This window comes from Protopterus annectens, chromosome 2.part2, assembly GCF_019279795.1.
Source record: "Protopterus annectens isolate FY-2018-M chromosome 2.part2, PAN1.0, whole genome shotgun sequence".
Lineage (NCBI taxonomy): Eukaryota > Metazoa > Chordata > Ceratodontiformes > Protopteridae > Protopterus > Protopterus annectens.
Window position 1 is genome coordinate 1127353866 of NC_056730.1, and position 20990 is coordinate 1127374855.

Consider the following 20990-nt stretch of genomic DNA (forward strand, 5'->3'; position numbering starts at 1 on the left):
ACCTTTGCATGTGTACATGTGTGCACCTGTGCATGTGTGCATCACTGGTAATGTGTAGACATTGTAAACTGTGTTTCCTGTTTCCCTCCCACAGGTTCTGGTGCTGCTCTGGTGTCATGTAGCAGGGAACCTGAATCAGGTGCCGTGGGTACTGATAATGATGACATCTGTGTAATGGCACAGGAAGGTATGCCAGGGTCTGCCATTGGTCAGCCGATTGACAGTACACAGCTGTCAACCCCATCAATGCGCACAGTTATCCTGCCAATACACCCTTTGTCACCAATGTCCCTAGGTGATGGACAGCATACAGTGGGCATTGACCAGGGTAATGTGGTATCTGTGGCACATGCCTCCCCACACAGCAGCCATGGGCATGGCCCAGAGATGGTACCACACAGACAGATGTCCAGGGGTTCTCGTGGGAGCATCCGTGGGCGTACTGCCCCTGTCAGATGTGCCCACAGAGGTCTTACAACCTCAGCTATGTTTCGGGCTGTCATGCAGGCACAGTCACGTATGGAACGGTACACCCGACAGGGTCTGAGGGAGCTGACAGCATGTCGCACAGCCATGACTGACAGTATGCGTGACATTGCGGCTGCCATCCGTGATTTCACCAATGTCATAGACAGATGTTGTGGGGACATATTAGACCGGTTCCACAACTACATGTCCATGAGCCAGGGCGATGGTGGGCGGTTGAGGCGTCGACGTGGCCATATGCCAGCAACAGCAGCAGCTGGCAGTCGTCGTGGACGACAACAGGGCCGTGGCCGCCCCCATAGTGCCAGCAGCAGCCCCAGCAATGCTGGGTCTGTGCTGTCATCAGACCGCCCCAGGAGACCACATGCATGTGGCTCTGGCCAGGCCCGACAGGGATCTGTGTCCAGTCAACGAACACCTGCTTCTGATGACAGTACCCAGTCTGGATTGGTACCGGATACGGTGCGTAGCACCCCTGCAAGGCAAAGGTACTGTGTCCGTGGCCAGAGACACTGATCTGTATGACCTGGCAGGTACAGTCTGTGGCTGTCCACAAACACCAGTATATGGCAGCCATGAGGTGGAACTGTGTGCATCCATACACACATGCAAATTGACAACACCTAGGGCTACCGCATACACGCACACACTGCATCAACATTGCCCCACCTTCTACTGCTGTCCCTCACCAACACACATACACATACATGTCAATCGGTGGTATCGGTGGCTGACTCAGGCATACCAAGTTCACACCCTGTGCATATGATGAAACTGTGCCACCTCCTGCAATCTGTAACAACTGTGCAGGTACAGGTTAACATGTTGCTGATGCACAGGGTGACCACATAGCTGTGTAGTAATAGTATCATGTTGTTAACAGTACTGTGTGCTGAGGTAATTGTGGGTATATCACAGCATGCCTGATGCAGTAAGTGTGTGATTGTCATGTACTGTTGTCTACACCCATGGTAAGTACCATAGTGTATCATCTGCACATGTTGGCATACTGGTGGTAATGATGTCAACAGAAGGCTACATACATAGGTAGCACAGGGGATAAGGTAATGAATGTAGTAATACGCAATGATGGACATGTAAATTGCAAGTGGCATGTTGCCCACATTGGACTCTGCAGTGCAGATGTTTGAGGATATTGATATGTGTGCAGTACTACACGACTGGTACAAGACACACAGGAGAACCCTAGCACTGCATGCTCACATCTCATACCATGGTAGACAACCCCAACACACAAAACTAACTGTCACAGGAAGGAGAGTCCCCATATATGTCAGGGATACTGTGGTGGCAGGCCAGGTAGCATACATCCTACTAAGTATGGAACCACTGAGTGAAGGCTCAATGTCTGTTATTTGACATGTGTATTACTGCAGGTATGAGCACATGGGTTTCCATCCAGTTATTGTACATCCTGACAGTACATGGTCTGTACACTTGTGTGCGCTGAGACTGGACCCTAGCCATCTGACCCATGTATTTCCATGTACATGTGCATAGTGCCTGCATATTTGCAGTGTTACCTACTGGAAGTGGTACAGCTTGTTTGTTGTACAATGGACTACATGCAGCCCTGTTTACTGTAGCTTTGTTTGCATGCATGTTTGCTTGCAATTACCCTGGAATACTGATCACACCTGCAATGCATAGTTATAGAGCTTCTGTGGACTCCTAGTGCCATCTGCATAGCTTACTATATGTATGTCCATGTCCCACTTGACAGGATGTCACGGTTTGTCCTGTTCACATGTACATTGCCTTTGACACAGTGCATATGACTTACCTGGCATGTGTCCACGTGAGCAGTCATATATGCTACTGCTAACTAATCACAGGCACTACACCTTCACATATTCATCTTCTGTTGAACTACCGGCTTCGCTAGGGACGGCCTGCACCTGTCACCCCTGGGCTTTCAGATATTGGCAAAATCTCTTGCTACCCCCATAGTGCCTATTTTAGGCAAGGCTCAAATGACAAACCCACCTTCATAGGTATCACAAGGGATAAGAAACTAAGAGTAATGCTACCCAATGCCAGAAGTCTAAACCTCCAGATGCATGCACCCGAAACTCTCCTTGGCATGGAGAACATCGATATCTGTGCAGTAACAGATGCCTGGTTCAGGGCTACTGAGAGCACACCAGCACTACCAGGTTTAACCTGGTTGATTTCTTTGAAACAGTCACCAAGGCCATTGACGAGGGGAAGGTGGTTCACACAGCCTACCTGGACCTCGCAAAAGCCTTCACAACAATACCCCACTTGGGCATTCTAGAGAAACTCACCAGTTTAAATATAAGCCCCTATGTCACTAGATGGATTGCACAGTGGCTCAAGGACAGAACCCACATGGTTAGAATTGCTGGAGCCATGCCAGACTCCAAACCAGTTACAAGTTGTGTCCCACAAGGCTCAGTCCTGGGACCTCTCTTGTTTGGTATATATTTATTGGAGGTACAGGCCAACACGGACGGACTGTGGCTGACCAAATATGCAGATGACTGCGAACTGGCCACCATAATCGACTCTCCAGCCGACACAAGCATCTTCCAAAGGGGCATCATAGAAACAGACAACTTGTGCCAGAGCCATGGCCTTCAGCTGAACAGTGTTTAGAAAGGGAAATATGCATCCTGTAGTCTGTTCACCTAGTTGCCAAAAGGGACATTTCCCTCACACACACTAACCCCCCTCAGCCAAAAACACACACTTGCCATTTGCAGGATTCAAACCCCTATCTGACTATGTTATGACACTCGAGACGGACACATTAGCAGAGTGTGCTATTCACATTACTGGGAGGTATCCCTTCTCTTGCTGTACTTATAGGGTGCTGACATCATCAGTGTTTAGAAAGGGAAATGTGCATCCTGTAGTCTGTTCACCTAGTTGCCAAAAGGGACATTTTCCTCACACACACTAACCCCCCTCAGCCAAAAACACACACTTGCCAATTGCAGGATTCAAACCCCTATCTGGCTATGTTATGACACTTGGGACAGACACATTAGCAGAGTGTGCTATTCGCATTACTGGGAGGTTTCTCTTCTCTTGCTGTATTTATAGGGTGCTGACATCATCAGTGTTTAGAAAGGGAAATGTGCATCCTGTAGTCTGTTCACCTAGTTGCCAAAAGGGACATTTTCCTCACACACACCAACCCCCTCAGCCAAAAACACACTTGCCAATTGCAGGATTCAAGCCCCTATCTGACTATGTTATGACACTCGAGACGGACACATTACCAGTGTGCGCTATTCGCATTACTGGGAGGTTTCCCTTCTCTTGCTGTACTTATAGGGTGCTGACATCATCAGTGTTTAGAAAGGGAAATGTGCATCCTGTAGTCTGTTCACCTAGTTGCCAAAAGGGACATTTTCCTCACACACACTAACCCCCCTCAGCCAAAAACACACACTTGCCAATTGCAGGATTCAAGCCCCTATCTGACTATATTATGACACTCGAGACGGACACATTAGCAGTCTGCGCTGTTCGCATTACTGGGAGGTTTCCCTTCTCTTGCTGTACTTATAGGGTGCTGACATCATCAGTGTTTAGAAAGGGAAATGTGCATCCTGTAGTCTGTTCACCTAGTTGCCAAAAGGGACATTTTCCTCACACACACTAACCCACCTCAGCCAAAAACACACACTTGCCAGTTGTAGGATTCAAACCCCTATCTGACTATGTTATGACACTCGAGATGGAGACATTAGCAGAGTGTGCTATTCACATTACTGGGAGGTTTTCCTTCTCTTGCTGTACTTGTAGGGTGCTGACATCATCAGTGTTTAGAAAGGGAAATGTGCATCCTGTAGTCTGTTCACCTAGTTGCCAAAAGGGACATTTTCCTCACATACACTAACCCCCCTCAGCCAAAAACACACACTTGCCAATTGCAGGATTCAAGCCCCTATCTGACTATGTTATGACACTTGAGACGGACACATTAGCAGTGTGCGCTATTCGCATTACTGGGAGGTTTCCCTTCTCTTGCTGTACTTATAGGGTGCTGACATCATCAGTGTTTAGAAAGGGAAATGTGCATCCTGTAGTCTGTTCACCTAGTTGCCAAAAAGGGACATTTTCCTCACACACAATAACCCCCCTCAGCCAAACACACACACTTGCCATTTGCAGGATTCAAACCCCTACCTAACTATGCTATGACACTTGAGACGGACGCATTAGCAGAGCGCGCTATTCGCATTACTGGGAGGTTTTCCTTCTCCTGCTATACTTATAGAATGCTGACATCATCAGTGTTTAGAAAGGGGAATGTGCATCCTGTAGTGTGTTTTCCCAGTTGCCAAAAGGGACATTTCTCTCCCACAGGTTTACACACACACACCAGCCCCACTCACTCACACACACACACACACACACACACACACACACACTGAGCATTTGCAGGATTCAAACCCCTACCTAACTATGTTATAACACTTGTGACGGACGCATTAGCAGAGCGCGCTATTCGCATTACTGGGAGGTTTCTTTTCTCCTGCTGTACTTATAGGGTGCTGACATCATCGGTGTTTAGAAAGGGGAATGTGCATCCTGTGGGGAGGCAGACGCCAAGCACACTCTGGCTAAGCTGTCATTCCCTAGGGCAAACAGCCTAGTGTTGACCTCTACACCCATATGTTTAATTGTCAAATGCACATTATTTGTTGCTGATAGACTGTTTGCACATCTTTATTGCCATAGCATTCCCTGTTTGTATGAACAACTTGTGCATCTGTGGAAGATATTTGCATATGGGAGGGATCCACTATATCACGTATGTCTCTGTAGTCATTTAACTGTGTGCACTGGGCAGACTGCTGTAATGTGGTTGGTTCCTGGAATAACACGTAAAAATACCAGATATGTGTGTCCAACTGCTAAACTGAGATTTGGCCGTAGTCATTTAACTGTGTGCACTGGGCAGACTGCTGTAATGTGGTTGGTTCCTGGAATAACACGTAAAAATACCAGATATGTGTGTCCAACTGCTAAACTGAGATTTGGCCTAAGTGTGTGAGCATGCCCAGTTCAGCCTTCCCATGGCATGTTGTCTGACATATGTCTCATTTATAGGTTCATAGGTTCATACTAGGCTATCTGCCCTAGGGCATTTATAAGCCTAGTCAGAGTTGTGTGGCTTTCACCACCCCTTAGGTTGAAGAATACTATACCCATTAGTTTGCCGTGCCTCTGTCCAGCAGTGATACAGAGATGATCCCCGGGGTAAACCTACGATCTCCCATCCACTGGTCAAGATTCCTCTTGAACAGAGCCAGCGAGGTGCTCTGTCTCACATGGACCGGGATTCTGTTCCACAGCATAGGGAGTCTCTGGGTGATGAATCTGTCCCTCCAGCACATCCTATTTATATCCATGTTGAGGTTTAAGTCTCTTGCTCTTGTGGCTCTGGTGGATTTGGATTTTTTGAGGTGGAGCATGTCCATTAATTCGGGTTGGACATGGCCTTGTATGTCAGGCACAGGTCACCTCTGAGCAGACGGTGTGCGACTGAATAGAGCTGGAATTTCTTCAGTCGGGCAGCATATGGCATATTTTTGAGCCCCTTTATCCTTTTGGTGAGGAACTTTTGGGGTCTTTCCAATTGCTGCAGGTGTTGGGTAAGATACATTCGAATGGGGCATTGTACTCATTCATTGGTCTGATAAGTGATATGTACAGGTACACAATGACCTCCCTTGATCTGGATGTGAATCCCTTCATAATCAGGTGGGCAATGTAGAAGGTCCTCCTAACCACTTTGGCAATGTGAGTGTCAAAAGAAAGGTTACTGTCAACTTGGGTCCCCAGGTCCCTGATAACCTCTTCTGTGCTTAATGGATTGCCACCTATGTGGTAACTTGGGGTTATCTTGTTTTTACCAAAGGGTATGACTATACATTTGTTGGCGTTTAGCTTAAGGCCATGGCTCTGGCACCAGTTATCCGTTTCTATGAGACCTCTCTGAAGGATATCTGTATCTGATGGATTTTCAACTATGGCGCCCAGTTTGCAGTCATCTGCAAACTTTGTCAGCCACAATCCTCCTGTTTTCCTGCACTTCTGAAAAGTAGATGCCGAACAAGAGGGGGCCCAGGACTGAGTCCTGTGGGACACTGCTTGTGACCGGCTTGGAGTCTGACATGGCACCAGTAACTCTAACCCTGTGGGTTCTGTCCTTGAGCCAGTTTGCAACCCATCTTGTGACATATGGGTTTACATTTAAGCTGGTGATCTTTTCTATGATGCCCGAGTGGGGTATTGTGTCGAAAGCTTTTGCAAGGTCAAGGTAGGCTGTGTGAACTGCCTTACCCTCATCAATGGCCTTGGTGACTGTTTCAAAAAAGTCGACCAAGTTCAAGAGGCATGATCTGCCCTTGACAAAGCCGAATTGGGTAGGATCCAATGTCTGCAGGTCCCCTATGTCTTTATTTATGAGTTCCATTATGATCCTCTCCATAGCTTTGCAGACCAGGCTTGTTAAGCTTATGGGGCGGTAATTACCAGGGTCCATAGAAGCACCGCCTTTGTGGAGTGGGACCACAGTTGCCGTACGCCACTCTTTGGGTACGTATAATGTGGTAAGGCTAAGATTAAACAGCAGCCTTATGTGTGGGTTTAGTTCCTCATTGAGTTTGTGTAGCACACAGCCGGGAACACCATCCGGTCCCATTGATGCTGTGTTTTTAGCTTTAGAGAGAGCAGCTCTCACCTGGGCATTTGAGATGATTGGGAGGCTACACTCTGCTGGGATAGATATTTCTCCTTTTAGGGGGGAGGGAGGGGAGAAATTTTCACTGAACCTGTCTGCCAGTATGTTTGCAATGTCTGTGGGTTCAGTGATTTTTGTATCATTTCGGATTAATTCTGAGCATATCTGGGAGTTTCCACCCAGATTTCTAACATAGCTAAAGAAGGCCTTATGATTGTCTTTTGAGTCCTTGGCGATTTTTCTCCCAAAGTTGGCCTTGGATGATTTTATGAGTGATCGTAGTTTTTTACTAGTATTGATCAGAGATGTCTTCCCTTTTAGGGATTTTGCTCTATCTTGTAGTAGCTTTCTCCTCTTGTTGTAAAGTTTGTTTATGGCTGGGGTCCACCAGATCGGGCGCTTGCCTTTGGTGGAAAGGGTCTTGATTTTATTTGGGATTGCTTGATCCATGCAATCCTGGAGGTGCTCAGAAAGCATTTGTAAGGGATTCAGCAGCGTGGGTTGTGGTTTCCAATGGCTCAGGGGCCTTGAAGGATACCACACCAGTCTTAAGAAGTGTGAAGTTGGCTTTTGAGAAGTTCTTCACTGTGCTATCTCTTGTTGGGCGTGGGGGCGCGATGTGGATCTCCCCTGAGATTAGTTTATGGTCTGATCTCACCAATGAGGGATATACTTCGTGTGGAGCATTTTGTCCCCATGTTTGTGATGATCAGGTCTAGTATATTTTCACCTCTTGTGGGAATGGTGACAAGTTGTTCCATAGCATTTGAGTTTATGAACTCCAGGAACCTTTGGGCTAGGGTATTGGGGCTTGAGTAATGTTCCCAGTCTATGTTTGGGTAGTTGAAGTCACCCAATATGATGGTGTTTGCAGAGACATTTATACTCTCCAGTGTCTTCAGGAAGGCTGTGTGGGGTTCCTGAGTTTGAGAGGGTGGCCTGTAACATGCTACAAACTGTAGAGCAGTTTTGCCTATGGTTAATTGCACCTGAATGGTCTCTGATGCTTCGTGAGTTGCCACCAGCCTGGAGGTGTGGGTATCCTTGATGAATATGTATACACCTCCTTTTGTGGTACGTCCGGGTTTTGGGGCCGGAGCATGATATGAGGTAAAACCTGATAGTGCGGGGTGCTCTCAGGAGCCTTGAACCAGGTTTCAGTCACAGCACAGACATCGATGTTCTCCATACTGAGAGGGCTTGAGGTGCATCTTGAGATTTAGACTTCTGGCATTGAGCAGCATTACCCTTAGTTTTGTTCCATTATTGTTTTCTAGGGCGGTGGGTTTAGAATTTGAGCCTCGTCTAAAAAAGGCACTATGGGGGTGGCAAGAGCCTTTGACAATATCCGGAAACTCAGGGGTGACAGGTGCAAGCCGTCCCTTGCGAAGCAGCGTGGCTTGTCAAGCATGTCATTCCAGGCAGACAGACATTGGATCCCCTTAGAATGACACCAGAAATTAAGCCAATTATTAAAACTGATCATTTTGTCTCTGTATTGTGGCATCATTCTTGGTGAAGGTAGGATACTGCTCAGGGTCAGGGTCATACCAGCCTGGGCTACATAATCTGAGAGCTCCTTTATGTCTCTTTTCATGTAGTCCAGGAATGCCTCAGGTCATTCACACCGGCATGGACAATGACTGAGTCATACTTGTACTTGCTGTGGAGTGACCTGAGTGCTTGTGTTGTGTGGCAGATTCTAGCGCCCGACAGGCAGCTTACTGTGACCCTCTCCTTGTTCAGTCTGGTGAGTGGGACGTCAGTGTATCTGACTATGGAGTCACCTATGACAAGTGTGTCTGGCATTGTGTTTGGCCTTAAGGGCTGTGACTGATTTGCACACTGACTTTGTGATCTATGTGTTGCTTGTGTTATGTCATGAGGTGGAACTTGTTTGGGTGTCTGCTTTGGAGGCCTCTGCTGTTTTGGTAGATTTTTGATCAGTGCTTCCGAGTATGTCTTTGTGTGTTTATGTGTTTGATTTGTAGTTGTGATAGTTCTATGTGAGACTGGGTTTATGGTGTGTGTGGTTACCTTCTCCTCCTGTCTGGTTTTGCCAGTCCTGAGTTGAGAGAGCTCAGCCTCCAGTTTGGCTATATAGTTGCATCTCTCGCATGTATTTGTGTTTTGTGGGAGGAGGAGAGGGTTGTCTGTGTACATGAGGCAATTGTAACATTGCCTCAATATTCCCAGATTCACTAGGTGAGCAGGAGAGGACGCTAGCAACTGACCCTTTGACATGCTAGAAGAAATGAAAAAGTTTGCTGTGTAACTGAGTCAGAAAGGACCTATAGGGAAGTGGGTACTCAAGGGGGTTTTAAGCTAGTGAAGTACTTTGTATAATATAGAAGTGCTTTACCTGACTAAAAATGCTTTAGGAACAAGTGCTGAGCTTTACAGATAGAGAATAGACTGTTTAGATTACAAGTAGAGCAGTTCTAAGGGAAAAAATGAAAAGCAGACTTTACGGAGCCAGAAATAGTTTAACCGGCGCTGCCCGATGGTGCTCTAGTGGCAACTCTGCGCTAAATGCAGAAAAGGCAATAAGTCAGTAGTACAGGCTAGCACACTTTAGTGGGCAGCCAAACAATTAAATTAAACAGCAAACAAACACTTTTCGACTTGAATTAGACTAATTTCGACTAAAATGCACTTTTAAGTGCAGATAATAAAAAATGCAGTAAATAACTATGAAAACAGTTAAAGCTTGCTCTAGGTAAGCAGTAGAAGGTAAAACAAATATAAAAACAGCAGGATACTTAATCAGGAAAGCAGTCGCTTTTTCAGCTCTCTGTAGCCAGGAAGACTCAACAGGACCACGTGGAGCTGTGTCTGAGCAATATGGCTTCAAAAAATGCCAGAGGCAGATTTTAACCAGGGAACTTCAACAGAGCTAGAAATGGTCCAGAATGACCAATTACTACAGCTTCTTGTGCTGAGGTCACTTCCCTCAAGGACAGGTAGGCTATTCAAGGCTCCCCACTCCCACTGGTGAGCTAAGAAACTTCCTTCTATCCAAGTAAGGCAATGGACAACACAGGAACTACAACACAGCCCAGGATACAGCAAGGCCTGTAAACTGGTCTAACTAGTTTAGGAGAGGCAGGAAAACAAGGAATATTTTTTTTTTTTTATTTTAAATAGAAACACACAGAAATGCAGAAAAGGCAATAAGTCAGTAGTACAGGCTAGCACACTTTAGTGGGCAGCCAAACAATTAAATTAAACAGCAAACAAACACTTTTCGACTTGAATTAGACTAATTTTGTCTAAAATGTACTTTTAAGTGCAGATAATAAAAAATGCAGTAAATAACTATGAAAACAGTTAAAGCTTGCTCTAGGTAAGCAGTAGAAGGTAAAACAAATATAAAAAAACAGCAGGATACTTAATCAGGAAAGCAGTCGCTTTTTTTCAGTTCTCTGTAGCCAGGAAGACTCAACAGGACCACGTGGAGCTGTGTCTGAGCAATATCAGTGTGTGTGAGCATGCCCAGTGTGAGCATTCCATATGTTGGACTCTGCAGCCCACCACATTTGTGGATGAGTGTGAACTTCAACAAATATCACCCGTTTATGGTTGTGTGTTGTGTGTCATGTTGTGTAGTTACTGTACAACTGCTTTGTGTGTGAACACAACAGGATTATACTGTGCCTGCAGTGTTTGCATGGGATACTTTGCATACAGTTGTCAACACCCTTTCACACTGACCTAACACTGTAGTACTGTATAGTGTACTGGTAGTACTTTGACTGTGGTGGACAGTATCCTGGGCTTTAGTGCTATCACTGCTTTACATTTCGATAGTGAGCACAACAGCCTGGTTAGGGGCCAGTTGTGTACATCTGACCATGTTGCATTCTGTTCAGATATGAACTACTTAAACCAGGCTTGTCCAACATTGGTAGTGTATTCCACAACATAGGTGTACATTTGCAAACACTAGCGATGTGCCCTAGTCCATGTCTAATGCTAGTTGGAGAGTGTGTTTGTCCTTCAACACACATTGTAAGTGGAGTTTGCCATGACATATGTCATGGTTAGTATACTGTGCCTCTGTCTACCTGTGACATGACAGTGATACCCAGGATAAAGCTACCATCTCCCATCCACTCATCAAGATTCCTATTGAGGAAAATTGATAAGTGACTCTATGGGTAGCCTGTACTGGGAGTTCACTCATGGGTGGGGGTGGCTTCTGTGTTATGGATCATGCAGTACAGCTTGTCCTATGTAAGTCAGTGCTGGGGTTCAGGTCTCTCATGTGCATAGCTCACTGCCATTCAGATTGTACAAGGTGCAGCATGTTTATTGATAACAGCAACACAGGCAACACATGGCATCTGTGTAAGCTCTTTGATACTCCTGGTGAGGTACTGTTGGGGACCTTACGGTTGATGGAGGTGTCTGCTGAGGTACATCCCACATGGGCTATTGTAGTCAATTGTACCACTGATGAAGGATGACTGCAGAGCCACAATGACCTCCCCTTATCTAGATCTGACAACCTTCATGATTAGGTGGGTATATGGTATGTAACACTACAGCACATGTTTGTCCAGTGCAGGATATCTATCACCTTGTGTCCCCAGGTCTCTCATTACATGTTAACTACATAATGGGTTAACACCTATGTGGTAATTGGTGGGCACTTACTGTATATCCACGGGGGTTGACTATACACTTTTCTGCAATTAGCTTGCTGACATGGCTATGGCACCAGTTGTCTGTTTCTATGTGGGCCTTTTGTGGGATGCTTGTGTCAGCTGGTGGATCATATGTGGTGAGCGGTTTGTAGTCCTCTGCAAACATGTTCAGACACAGTCCTTCCATGTTTGCCTGTACCTATGGGACATATATACCAGACGAGGGAGATCCCAGGACCAAGCCTTGTGGGATGCCAGTTATATCTGGTTTGTAGTCTGACATGGCTGCAGCATGTCTGACCATGTCTGTTCTGTCCTTGTTCTGGTTTGCAACCCCTCTACTGACATAGGGGTTTATATTTAAGCTGGTGAGCTTATCTATAATGAACACGTAGGGTATTGTATAGAAGCCTTTGCGAGGTCCAGCTACACTATGTGGACCACATTGCCCTCATCAATGACCTTAATGACTGTTTCAATTGAGTCAAACATGTTTAGGGGCAGGATCTGCACTTAAGAAAGCCACACTGGGTAGAGTCCAGTGTCAGTAGGTCCCCAATATCTTTGTCTGTGGTACATGCTGATCCTTTCCATAGCTGTGCAGACCGAGTTTCTCAGGATTCTGGGGTAGTAGTTTTCAGTATCCATTCAGGCAACACCTTTGTTGAGAAGGACCACTGTTGTACACTGCTCTTTGGGTACATATTCTGTGGTAAGGCTGACATTGAGCAGTAGTGTGATTTGGCATTCCATTCATCTTGGAGTCCATGTTGCACTCAGCCCAGGACACCATCTCATACCATTGCTGCTGTGTGTTTTGCTTTGTAGATGCTAGCTGTTACCTCAGCATCTGCAATGTCAGGGGGCCAGCAGTCTGCTGGGATAGATATTCTGCATTCTGGGGGTTGCACTGCACCTGTCAGGATGTATGTTGGCAATATGTGTGTGTGTTTGTGATATTTGTGTGATTCAGAGCATATCTGTGAATTCCCAACACGGTTCCTACCATCAGTTGTGAAAGCCTTGGGATTATCCTTAGTGTCCTGTACAATTTGTATCTTCATAGGTTCATACTAGGCTATCCACCCTAGGGCATTTGTTAGCCTAGCCAGAGTGTGTGTGGCTTTGCCACCCCTTGCTATGTGAATATTATAGCCATTTATGATTTGCTTTGCTGTGCCTCTGTCTGGACATGACACAGTGAAGACCCCCAGTGTAACTCTACAATCATCCATCCACTTGGCAAGATTCCTGTTGAAGAGTGTCAGTGAGGGGCTCTGCCTAACATGGAGTGGGATTCTGGTCCAGGGTGTGGGAGCCTCTGGATTATGTATCTGTCCCACCAGCACATCCTATGTCATTATTTGTTGAGGTTGACATCTCTCACTCTCACAGCTCCGATGGCTTTGAGTTTTCTGGGGTGGAGCATGTCCATTACTCCTGTGTTGGGCATGGCCTTCTACAACAGGCATGCAATGCCTCTGTGTAAGCAGTATGTGACTGCATTCAGCTGGGGTGTCTACAGCCAGGCAGCATATGACATATATTTGAGACCCTTTATCCTCTTGGTGAGGTACCTTTGAGGTCTTTCTAACTGCTGCAGGTGTCAGGTAAGGTACATCCCATATGAGGCATTGTACTAGATTATGGGTGTGATAAGAGAACAGTATAGGGGCACAATGACCTCTGTTGACGTAGATGTGAATCCTTTCCTGATACGGTGTCAAATGTAGACAGTCTTCCTAGCCACATTGGTAATGTGGGTGTCACATAACAGGTTACTGTCCACTTGTGTCCCTAGGTCCCTGATTACTCCTTCCATACATAATGGTTTACCACCTATGTGGTAATTTGTGGTACCTTGTTTGGTATTTGGTGGGACATTCATACTGTCCAGTGTCTTCAGGATGGCTGGGTGGGGTTCCTGTGTGTGAGAGTGTGGTCTGTAGCATGCTACAAGACTGTACAGCAGTCTTGCCTACAGTTAGTTGCACATGGGTGGACTCCAATGCCTTGTGCATTGTCAGTTACCTGGACGTATGGGTGTCTGTGCTGAATATGGATACTCACCCTCCTTTTATGTTTTGTTCCAGGTTTTGGGGCCATGACACATGATATGTGGTATAACCTGGTAGTGCTGGTGTGCTGTCAGGAGGCTTGCAGCAGGTTTCTGTCACTGCACAGACATCGATGTTCTCCGTACTGGGGATGGCCTTGGGAGCATGCATATTGGGGTTTACACATCTGGCATTGGTCAGCATTACCCTTATGTTTCTTTCCACTTATGTTTTCTAGGGTGGTGGGTTAGTCTTTTCAGCCTTGCCTACAAAAGGCTCTATGGAGGTGGCAAAGGCCTTATCCAATATCCAGATGCCCAGGGGTAACAGGTGCAAGCCATCCTCAAGAACAGCTGCGTGACTTGTCAAGCATGACATCCCAAGCAGACAGACATTGGATCCCCTTGGAATGACACCAGTAAGTGTGCCACTTGTTATGACTGATCATTCCGTGTTCGTACTGTGGCATTATTCTTGGTAAGGGTAGGATGCTGCAAACAGTGAGTGTCATACCGGCCTGGACTACATAATCAGAGAGCTCATCTATGTCTCTTCATGTAGTCTAGGGAGGTGCATCTCAGGTCATTCACACCAGCATGTACTATGACTGCATCATATTTCTACCTGCTTTGGAGTGACCTGCATACTTCTGTTATGTGGCGTATTGTGGCAGCCTACAGGCAGCTTACTGTACCCTTTCCCTTGTTCAGTCTGGTGTGCGGGACAGCAGTGTGTCTGACTATGGAGTCACCTATTACAACTGTATCAGGCATGTTGTTTCTCCTTCTGGCCTGTGACTGTTTGGCACACCAGCTTTGTGTACTATGTGTTGCATGTGCTATGTTTGGAGGTTGTTTGATTGGGTGTCTGCTTTAGAGGCCTCTGTTGGTGTGCTGTGTTTGTAATTTGTGCCTCCGGGAATGTTTTTCTGTGTTTATGTGTTTGATTTGCAGTTGTGATAGGTCTATGTGGGACTGTGTTTGTGGTGTGTGTGGTTACCTTCTCCTCCTGACTAGTTTTGGGAGTACTGAGTTGAGGGAGCTCAGCCTCCAGTTTGGATAGATGGTTGCATCTCTCACATATATTTGTATTTCTTGGGTGGAGTTGGGGGTTGTCTGTGTACTTGGGGCAGGTGTAACATTGCCTCAGGATTCACAGATTCAACTTGTTGTGGCTGGCCTTAGTGGATTGTATGTGTGGACAGATTTTATTGCCATACTACTTATCAGTGATTACTTCATTGTTTATGTTTGCTCTATCATGTAGTAGCTTCCTCATTCTCTTGCATGGTTTGGTTATGGCTGGTGTCCACCATGCCAGATGCCTGCGTGTATGGCATTGTGTCTTGTTTTAATTTAGGATTGCATAATCCAAGCATTCCTGGCAGTGTTCATGGAATGGCTGTATTACAGGTTCTGAGGTGTGGCCCATATTTTGCACCTGCACAGGACCTTTAATGGATTCCACATCAGTTTGGAGGAGTGCAAATATTGCTTTACACATGTTTTCCACTGTGGTTTTCTGGCCAGGGACTGTGGTCAGGGTTTGTATATCCGGTGTGATTACTCTATGGTCTGGTTTTACCAGTGAGCAATACACTTCTCGTCTTGCCATCCAGTACCCATGTTGCTGATTATCACATCCAGTATGCTTACCCCTCTTGTGGGAGTGGTACGTTGTTCCTGGGCCCTTTGGTTTATGGATTCTATGAACTTTTGTCCTACACTGTTGGAGCTAGTATAATGCTCCCAGTCTATGTCTGGGTATTTTCAGTCACCCAGTATAATGTGGTTTGGAGGACTTGATATATTCATGTATTCCAGCATAGGCCAGGTGCAGTTCCTGGTGTTGGGACAGTAGTCTGTAGCAGGCTATAAACTGGGGGGCAGTTTTAGCCACTGTTACTTGACCATGGCTAGTCCATGCTGCTTCTTGTTGTGGTACCAACATGGGGGTGTGGTTATCCTTGACAATTCTTGCTAGTCACCCTCCTTTTGTAGCTTGTTCCATGTTTTGAGGCTGTACAGCACAGTATGAGGTGTAACCTGGTAGTGTTAGGATGCTGTTGTGAGCCTTGACTCAGTTTTCTGTTACAGCGCAGATATCAACATTCTCCATACTGGGTGGGTTTAGACTGCATGCATCTTGCTGTTTCGACTTATCCCTTATCTTATTCTTATCCCTTCTGATACCTATGGAGATGGGTTTGTGTTTTGAGCCTTACCTATTCAGGGCACACTGTGGGTAACAACAGCCTTTGCCAGTATCCATACGGCCTGCACTGATAGGTGCACGCCAGTCCTAGCAGGTGGAGCATCATGTCATGCTCAGCATGTCATCCCAGACTGGCACACATTGGATCCCCTTTGACTAACTGCGATACTTCAGTCAGTTATTGCACTTGATCATCTCATTGTCATATTGTGGCATGATGCTTGGTGAGGGTAGGATGTTAGTCGGGGTCCTCAGGTGTGCATATAGTACATGGTGTTACATTACTTAACACATGGCATTCATGCCTCAGGTGGTGCTGCAGGGCTGCCTCTGTCGGATGCGCATATTACACTTCCCTGTACATGTTTGTGAGCAGGTCATGTCATTGTAGGCATCCATGTTATTATTTGAGTGAGTCAGAGGGGGTATCATTCCCAGGGTTCCTACTGAGCCAGTGCATGTGCTATGCGTTGCCTCTTTGCCAAGGCCAGGGCATACTGGGCACGCCTCCTTCTGCCTACTGGGGCAGGCTCAGGTTGTTCCTCCTCCGAGTCACGCTCTGCCTGTGATGGCCTTGGCAATGGTGGGGGGCTGTTTGGCCCAGCCCTATGCTGGTCCTGCTGCAGCTATTTTCACAAGATCATATTATGTAGCATAGCACATACCATGACAATTTGGGTACATGTAGTTGGTGTGTACTGCAAGGCTCCACCAGATGTGTCCAGACACCGGAACCATGACTTGAGCAGCCCAAACACATGCTCTATTACATTACGTGTTTGTGCGTGTGCCTCATTATGGCATTCCTGTTCAGGTGTGTGTGCGTTTCTGATGGGTGTCATCAGCCACGGCTCCAGTGCATAACCTGCATCCCCCACTAGGTGTCCATGTGGGATGTCCCCATTGGCAAATGTCTGGTACAGCTGCGTCAAATGCCAGATGTGGGAATCATGGTAGCTCCCAGGACAGCCAGCACACACATTCATTATTATGCCCTGGGCATCACACATGACCTGGCAGTTGATGGAGGGGAAGCCCTTGTGGTTGATGTATGCCCTAAGCCAAAACAAAGCACCCTGAACCACTGCTAAGTAGGCAAACAGTATTTAATAAGCCGAACAGTTCACTCAAATACACAAACGCTGAAGTAAATCACCATACGTTTTCGTCCACAACTTCATCAGATAATGCTAGTACATTCCATTAAAACCTTTTATATACTCCACTAACTTTTGAATCAACCAATAGAAACACTCAGCATATACATTAAATGAATAAATACATGAGTGAACTGTTCGGCTTATTAAATACTGTTTGCCTACTTAGCAGTGGTTCAGGGTGCTTTGTTTTGGCTTACTGGTTTGCTTTGCATCCTCCGTTTTTCAGTTGATGTATGCCCTACCCTGCTCACCGGCTGGTGCTTTGATGCATATGTGCGTGCAGTCTATTGCACCCACTACCTCATGGTATTCTGCTATTTGCTGGAAGAGACGCATATTGCTGGCCAATACCTCACGGGCATTGGGGAAATATACATGATCACCGACATGTGCTGACATGGCATCCAGGAACTGGTGCAGTACCCTGGAGGCTGATGCCTGTGATATCCCCATCATATCACCAGTTGGTCTCTGGAAGGTACCTGTTGCTAGTATTCTTAGGCCAACACATACCTTGGTTTCCACTGGGATGGGTTCCCCTCTGTTGGTTCTGTGTGTGAGGCGTGGCCTGCACAGCTCCACTATTTGCTGCAGGAGGTCTCTGTCCACTCTATAGCGCTCTACTATCTCCAACTCATGTAACCCGTGGTAGGTGACCCTGGGCCTGTACACTCTTCTCCGTCTCCTCACTGTGGGTTGTCTGGCACCATCTGCATTGTCACCACCCTCAGCAATTCGCCTATGTCTCATTATGACAGCTATGGCAGCCCCTAACATTTCTGCTCTGAGTTCAGCTTTTTCAGTTTTCACTTCTAATAACTTAACTCCTGTCTTGCAGTGTCTCTTGAGAGAAACATCCTGCACTGCTGTTTGCAGAGTTTTAAGTGCTGGGCTGGGCTACTATTCTGCCTGTGTAATTGCCTGCTTCTAATTGTTTTCACCTGCTAGCTCCAGCAGTATTCCCTGCTAGCTTCCTACTAAATCTGTTGCTTCCTTTTTCCTCTCTGTTTCCTCAGGGAGGAGCCGTGTTCAAACCAGCAGAAACACGCTCATAGTGGCTTACACGCGCACACACATGCTTACACGGTTCAGAATCTGCTTATTCGGGTTAAAACGCGTGCACACCCGCGCAAACAGTGTTAAACATCTCCCAACACGCTCCCACATGCTCAGTCTGCCTTACACGCGCGCACACTGTCTTACTCGCGCTTCATGGCGCGCACACGTGTGCATGCATGCCCAGTAAGAAACTTGGGTGTAGGCAACAGTGTACACCTTCCATTTCTTGACTTTCTCATGCTTATCTAGTGGCACACCTCTTTCCATGATATCTGTCTGACATCTGTCATGTAACTCTGACCTCCAATGAACTGCATTTCTTTCTACCATTCCCCCTTGTGATGTCACCTATCTCCTACTCTGTTCCTCCCCCTTCTGTAACTCTTACACTACTCAGACTGTACTCATTTGCTATGTGACAGTGGAATTCAGTATCCTAACACTCATTTGCATCAGATTGCCTACTAATGCTTAGTTACATGTCTTAGACTCAGCTTCCCCCCTTAGCAACCACTACACGGTGGCCATGTTGGTTTTGGTCTGCTGGTCCCTGCATTGACATTCCATGTATTGCATAAAACCCACATTTGTGGGTTTATAACCTTCGTTTTTATGTTTTATACAGCGCATCCCATTTGCGTGGGGCTGCGCTGGGTTTAAACATCGCCGAAAAAAAAAATTATATTTTTAAGATATTTGCATCAGGTTACCTTGCCAATGGCCACATATTTGGCCATTGGCATGCTGCCTGACACATATGTACCCTTTATTTGGAGCTGACATGGCTCCATTGCGGTTTTTGCAGAAACGTACTCAGTTGTCAACTGAGTACATTTCTGCAGCTAAAACGGCTCTTACACGGGCTGTTCTGGGCTTCCTGGATCGCTAATCATCCTCATTTGCATGCTATTCGGCTGAAAGTGAGGTGATTAGCTTATCCACGCCCACTCCGTGTAAGAGCTGTTTTAGCTTGTCTCTTACACGGACTTTGGGCTGTTCCTGGATTGCGAAGGCTGCATGGAGACTTACACTACTCTTAGACTCCGTGCAAGCCTTCGTGAATCCGGCCCGGAGTCTTTCATGGCCCGAAATGTCAAATATAGATCCTTGTGAAGGAGTCTGTAGGAAACAATATATATATATATATATATATATATATAGAGAGAGAGAGAGAGAGAGTAGCCAGTCAGTCTGGAAAACTAAGAGAGTTAAGGCTTGTGACTTATTTTGTTAGGAACATTTGATATCTCCTTTTGCCATCTCTGCTCTGTTTTACAAAGTGAGTGACAGCTGTGTTCTCTCACCCATAGTATCCCAGGGCCTGTTTACCCTCCCTGTGATTTCAGCAGCAGCTGTGAACCTGTAGGGTGCATCAGACATGTTAACATTTGGTACATGGCAGGTTCGTAGATGATGCCTTTGTTGTTCTGCTGCAGCATCTGTAAGTAAGTGCTAACAGAGTTTTTAATTTGAATCAATTTTATAAATACATATTCTAATGTATTGAGTGTTTTCCTTGTTGAATGGTTATATTTGAATTTAAGAACGGACACATCTTGCAATGTACATGTAGCATGTGTTATGTCTCATCATGTAATATTTTTCTAGCAGATATACCTACTATACTTCTAATTAAAGAATCCTCACATTAAGACTGTACGCAGCATTTTTTTTAGCAGTGGAGCTTTCCCTCCTCAAAGTCATCCTTGAAAAAAGGAGGGCTTCCAGTTAATTAAGATTTTTGCAGAATTAACTTTACATTTTTTTTATCTGTTCCTCATTACATTTTGGTTTTCTGCTAAATCATTGAGAAATGCAGTCATTAAATAATGACAGGCATTTCGAGTTTCAGACTTCACACCCTTTAGAAAATGCATACTGCTACAACATCTGTTATTCTAACATCCAAGTTTATAAAAGCAATGTTTAAAGTCACTCCTTGATTTTGGGTCTTTCTTCTCCAATTAATTTTGGCTTTTTCTACTCCCATTAATTTTGGCTTTGTCCAGATTTCTTGTGTTTAGAGGTTGAGCGGTATGTATATCCAGAAATTAAACATTGTTATGTTTATATGGTAGAACAGACAACAGTAGTAAATACTAAATCTGGCCTAGAAAAAAAAAACAGTTCATCTACTAGAAAAAGTTGCCTAGCAGTGCATGATGATGACATTTGTTTATTTCCTATTTGGGAGCTTTTGGGAATGGAAGGCACTACAACATTAAATTATCAGGTTGATTTAATCTTAGTTAATAAAATAATTATTCTAATATATTAAGGAAAGTGCAAGTGGTTTGCTGCCCATCTCGATTCTGTGTTTTTTATTTATGGTTTATCCATGTTATTATATTCACTTTTGTCTATTTTTCTACAAGACTATTTTCAAGGAGGTCTTACTATACATTATGTTTATACATAAGGTTCGTGTTTAGCTTAACATACTTTTCAGTTACACAAATAGAATGGGCAGATGTTTGAAAAATTGAGCAACCTGTCATCTGCTGCTATCCACTTAGCTGTCTATTTTGAGTATTAGAGTGATTTTAGTACCTTGGTAGGTACATATAGTAGCACACATCTGTGTGTCTGTGTGTGTGTGTGTGTGTGTGTGTGTGTGTGT

At 45.5% G+C, this 20990-nt stretch overlaps 1 protein-coding gene across 1 annotated transcript in view; it reads left to right on the top strand.

The window, feature by feature from the left end:
* Positions 1-20990, top strand: part of MAMDC2 (MAM domain containing 2) — a 1373080-nt gene that overhangs the window by 1313732 nt on the left and 38358 nt on the right. The gene's annotated exons all lie outside the window — the stretch shown is intronic.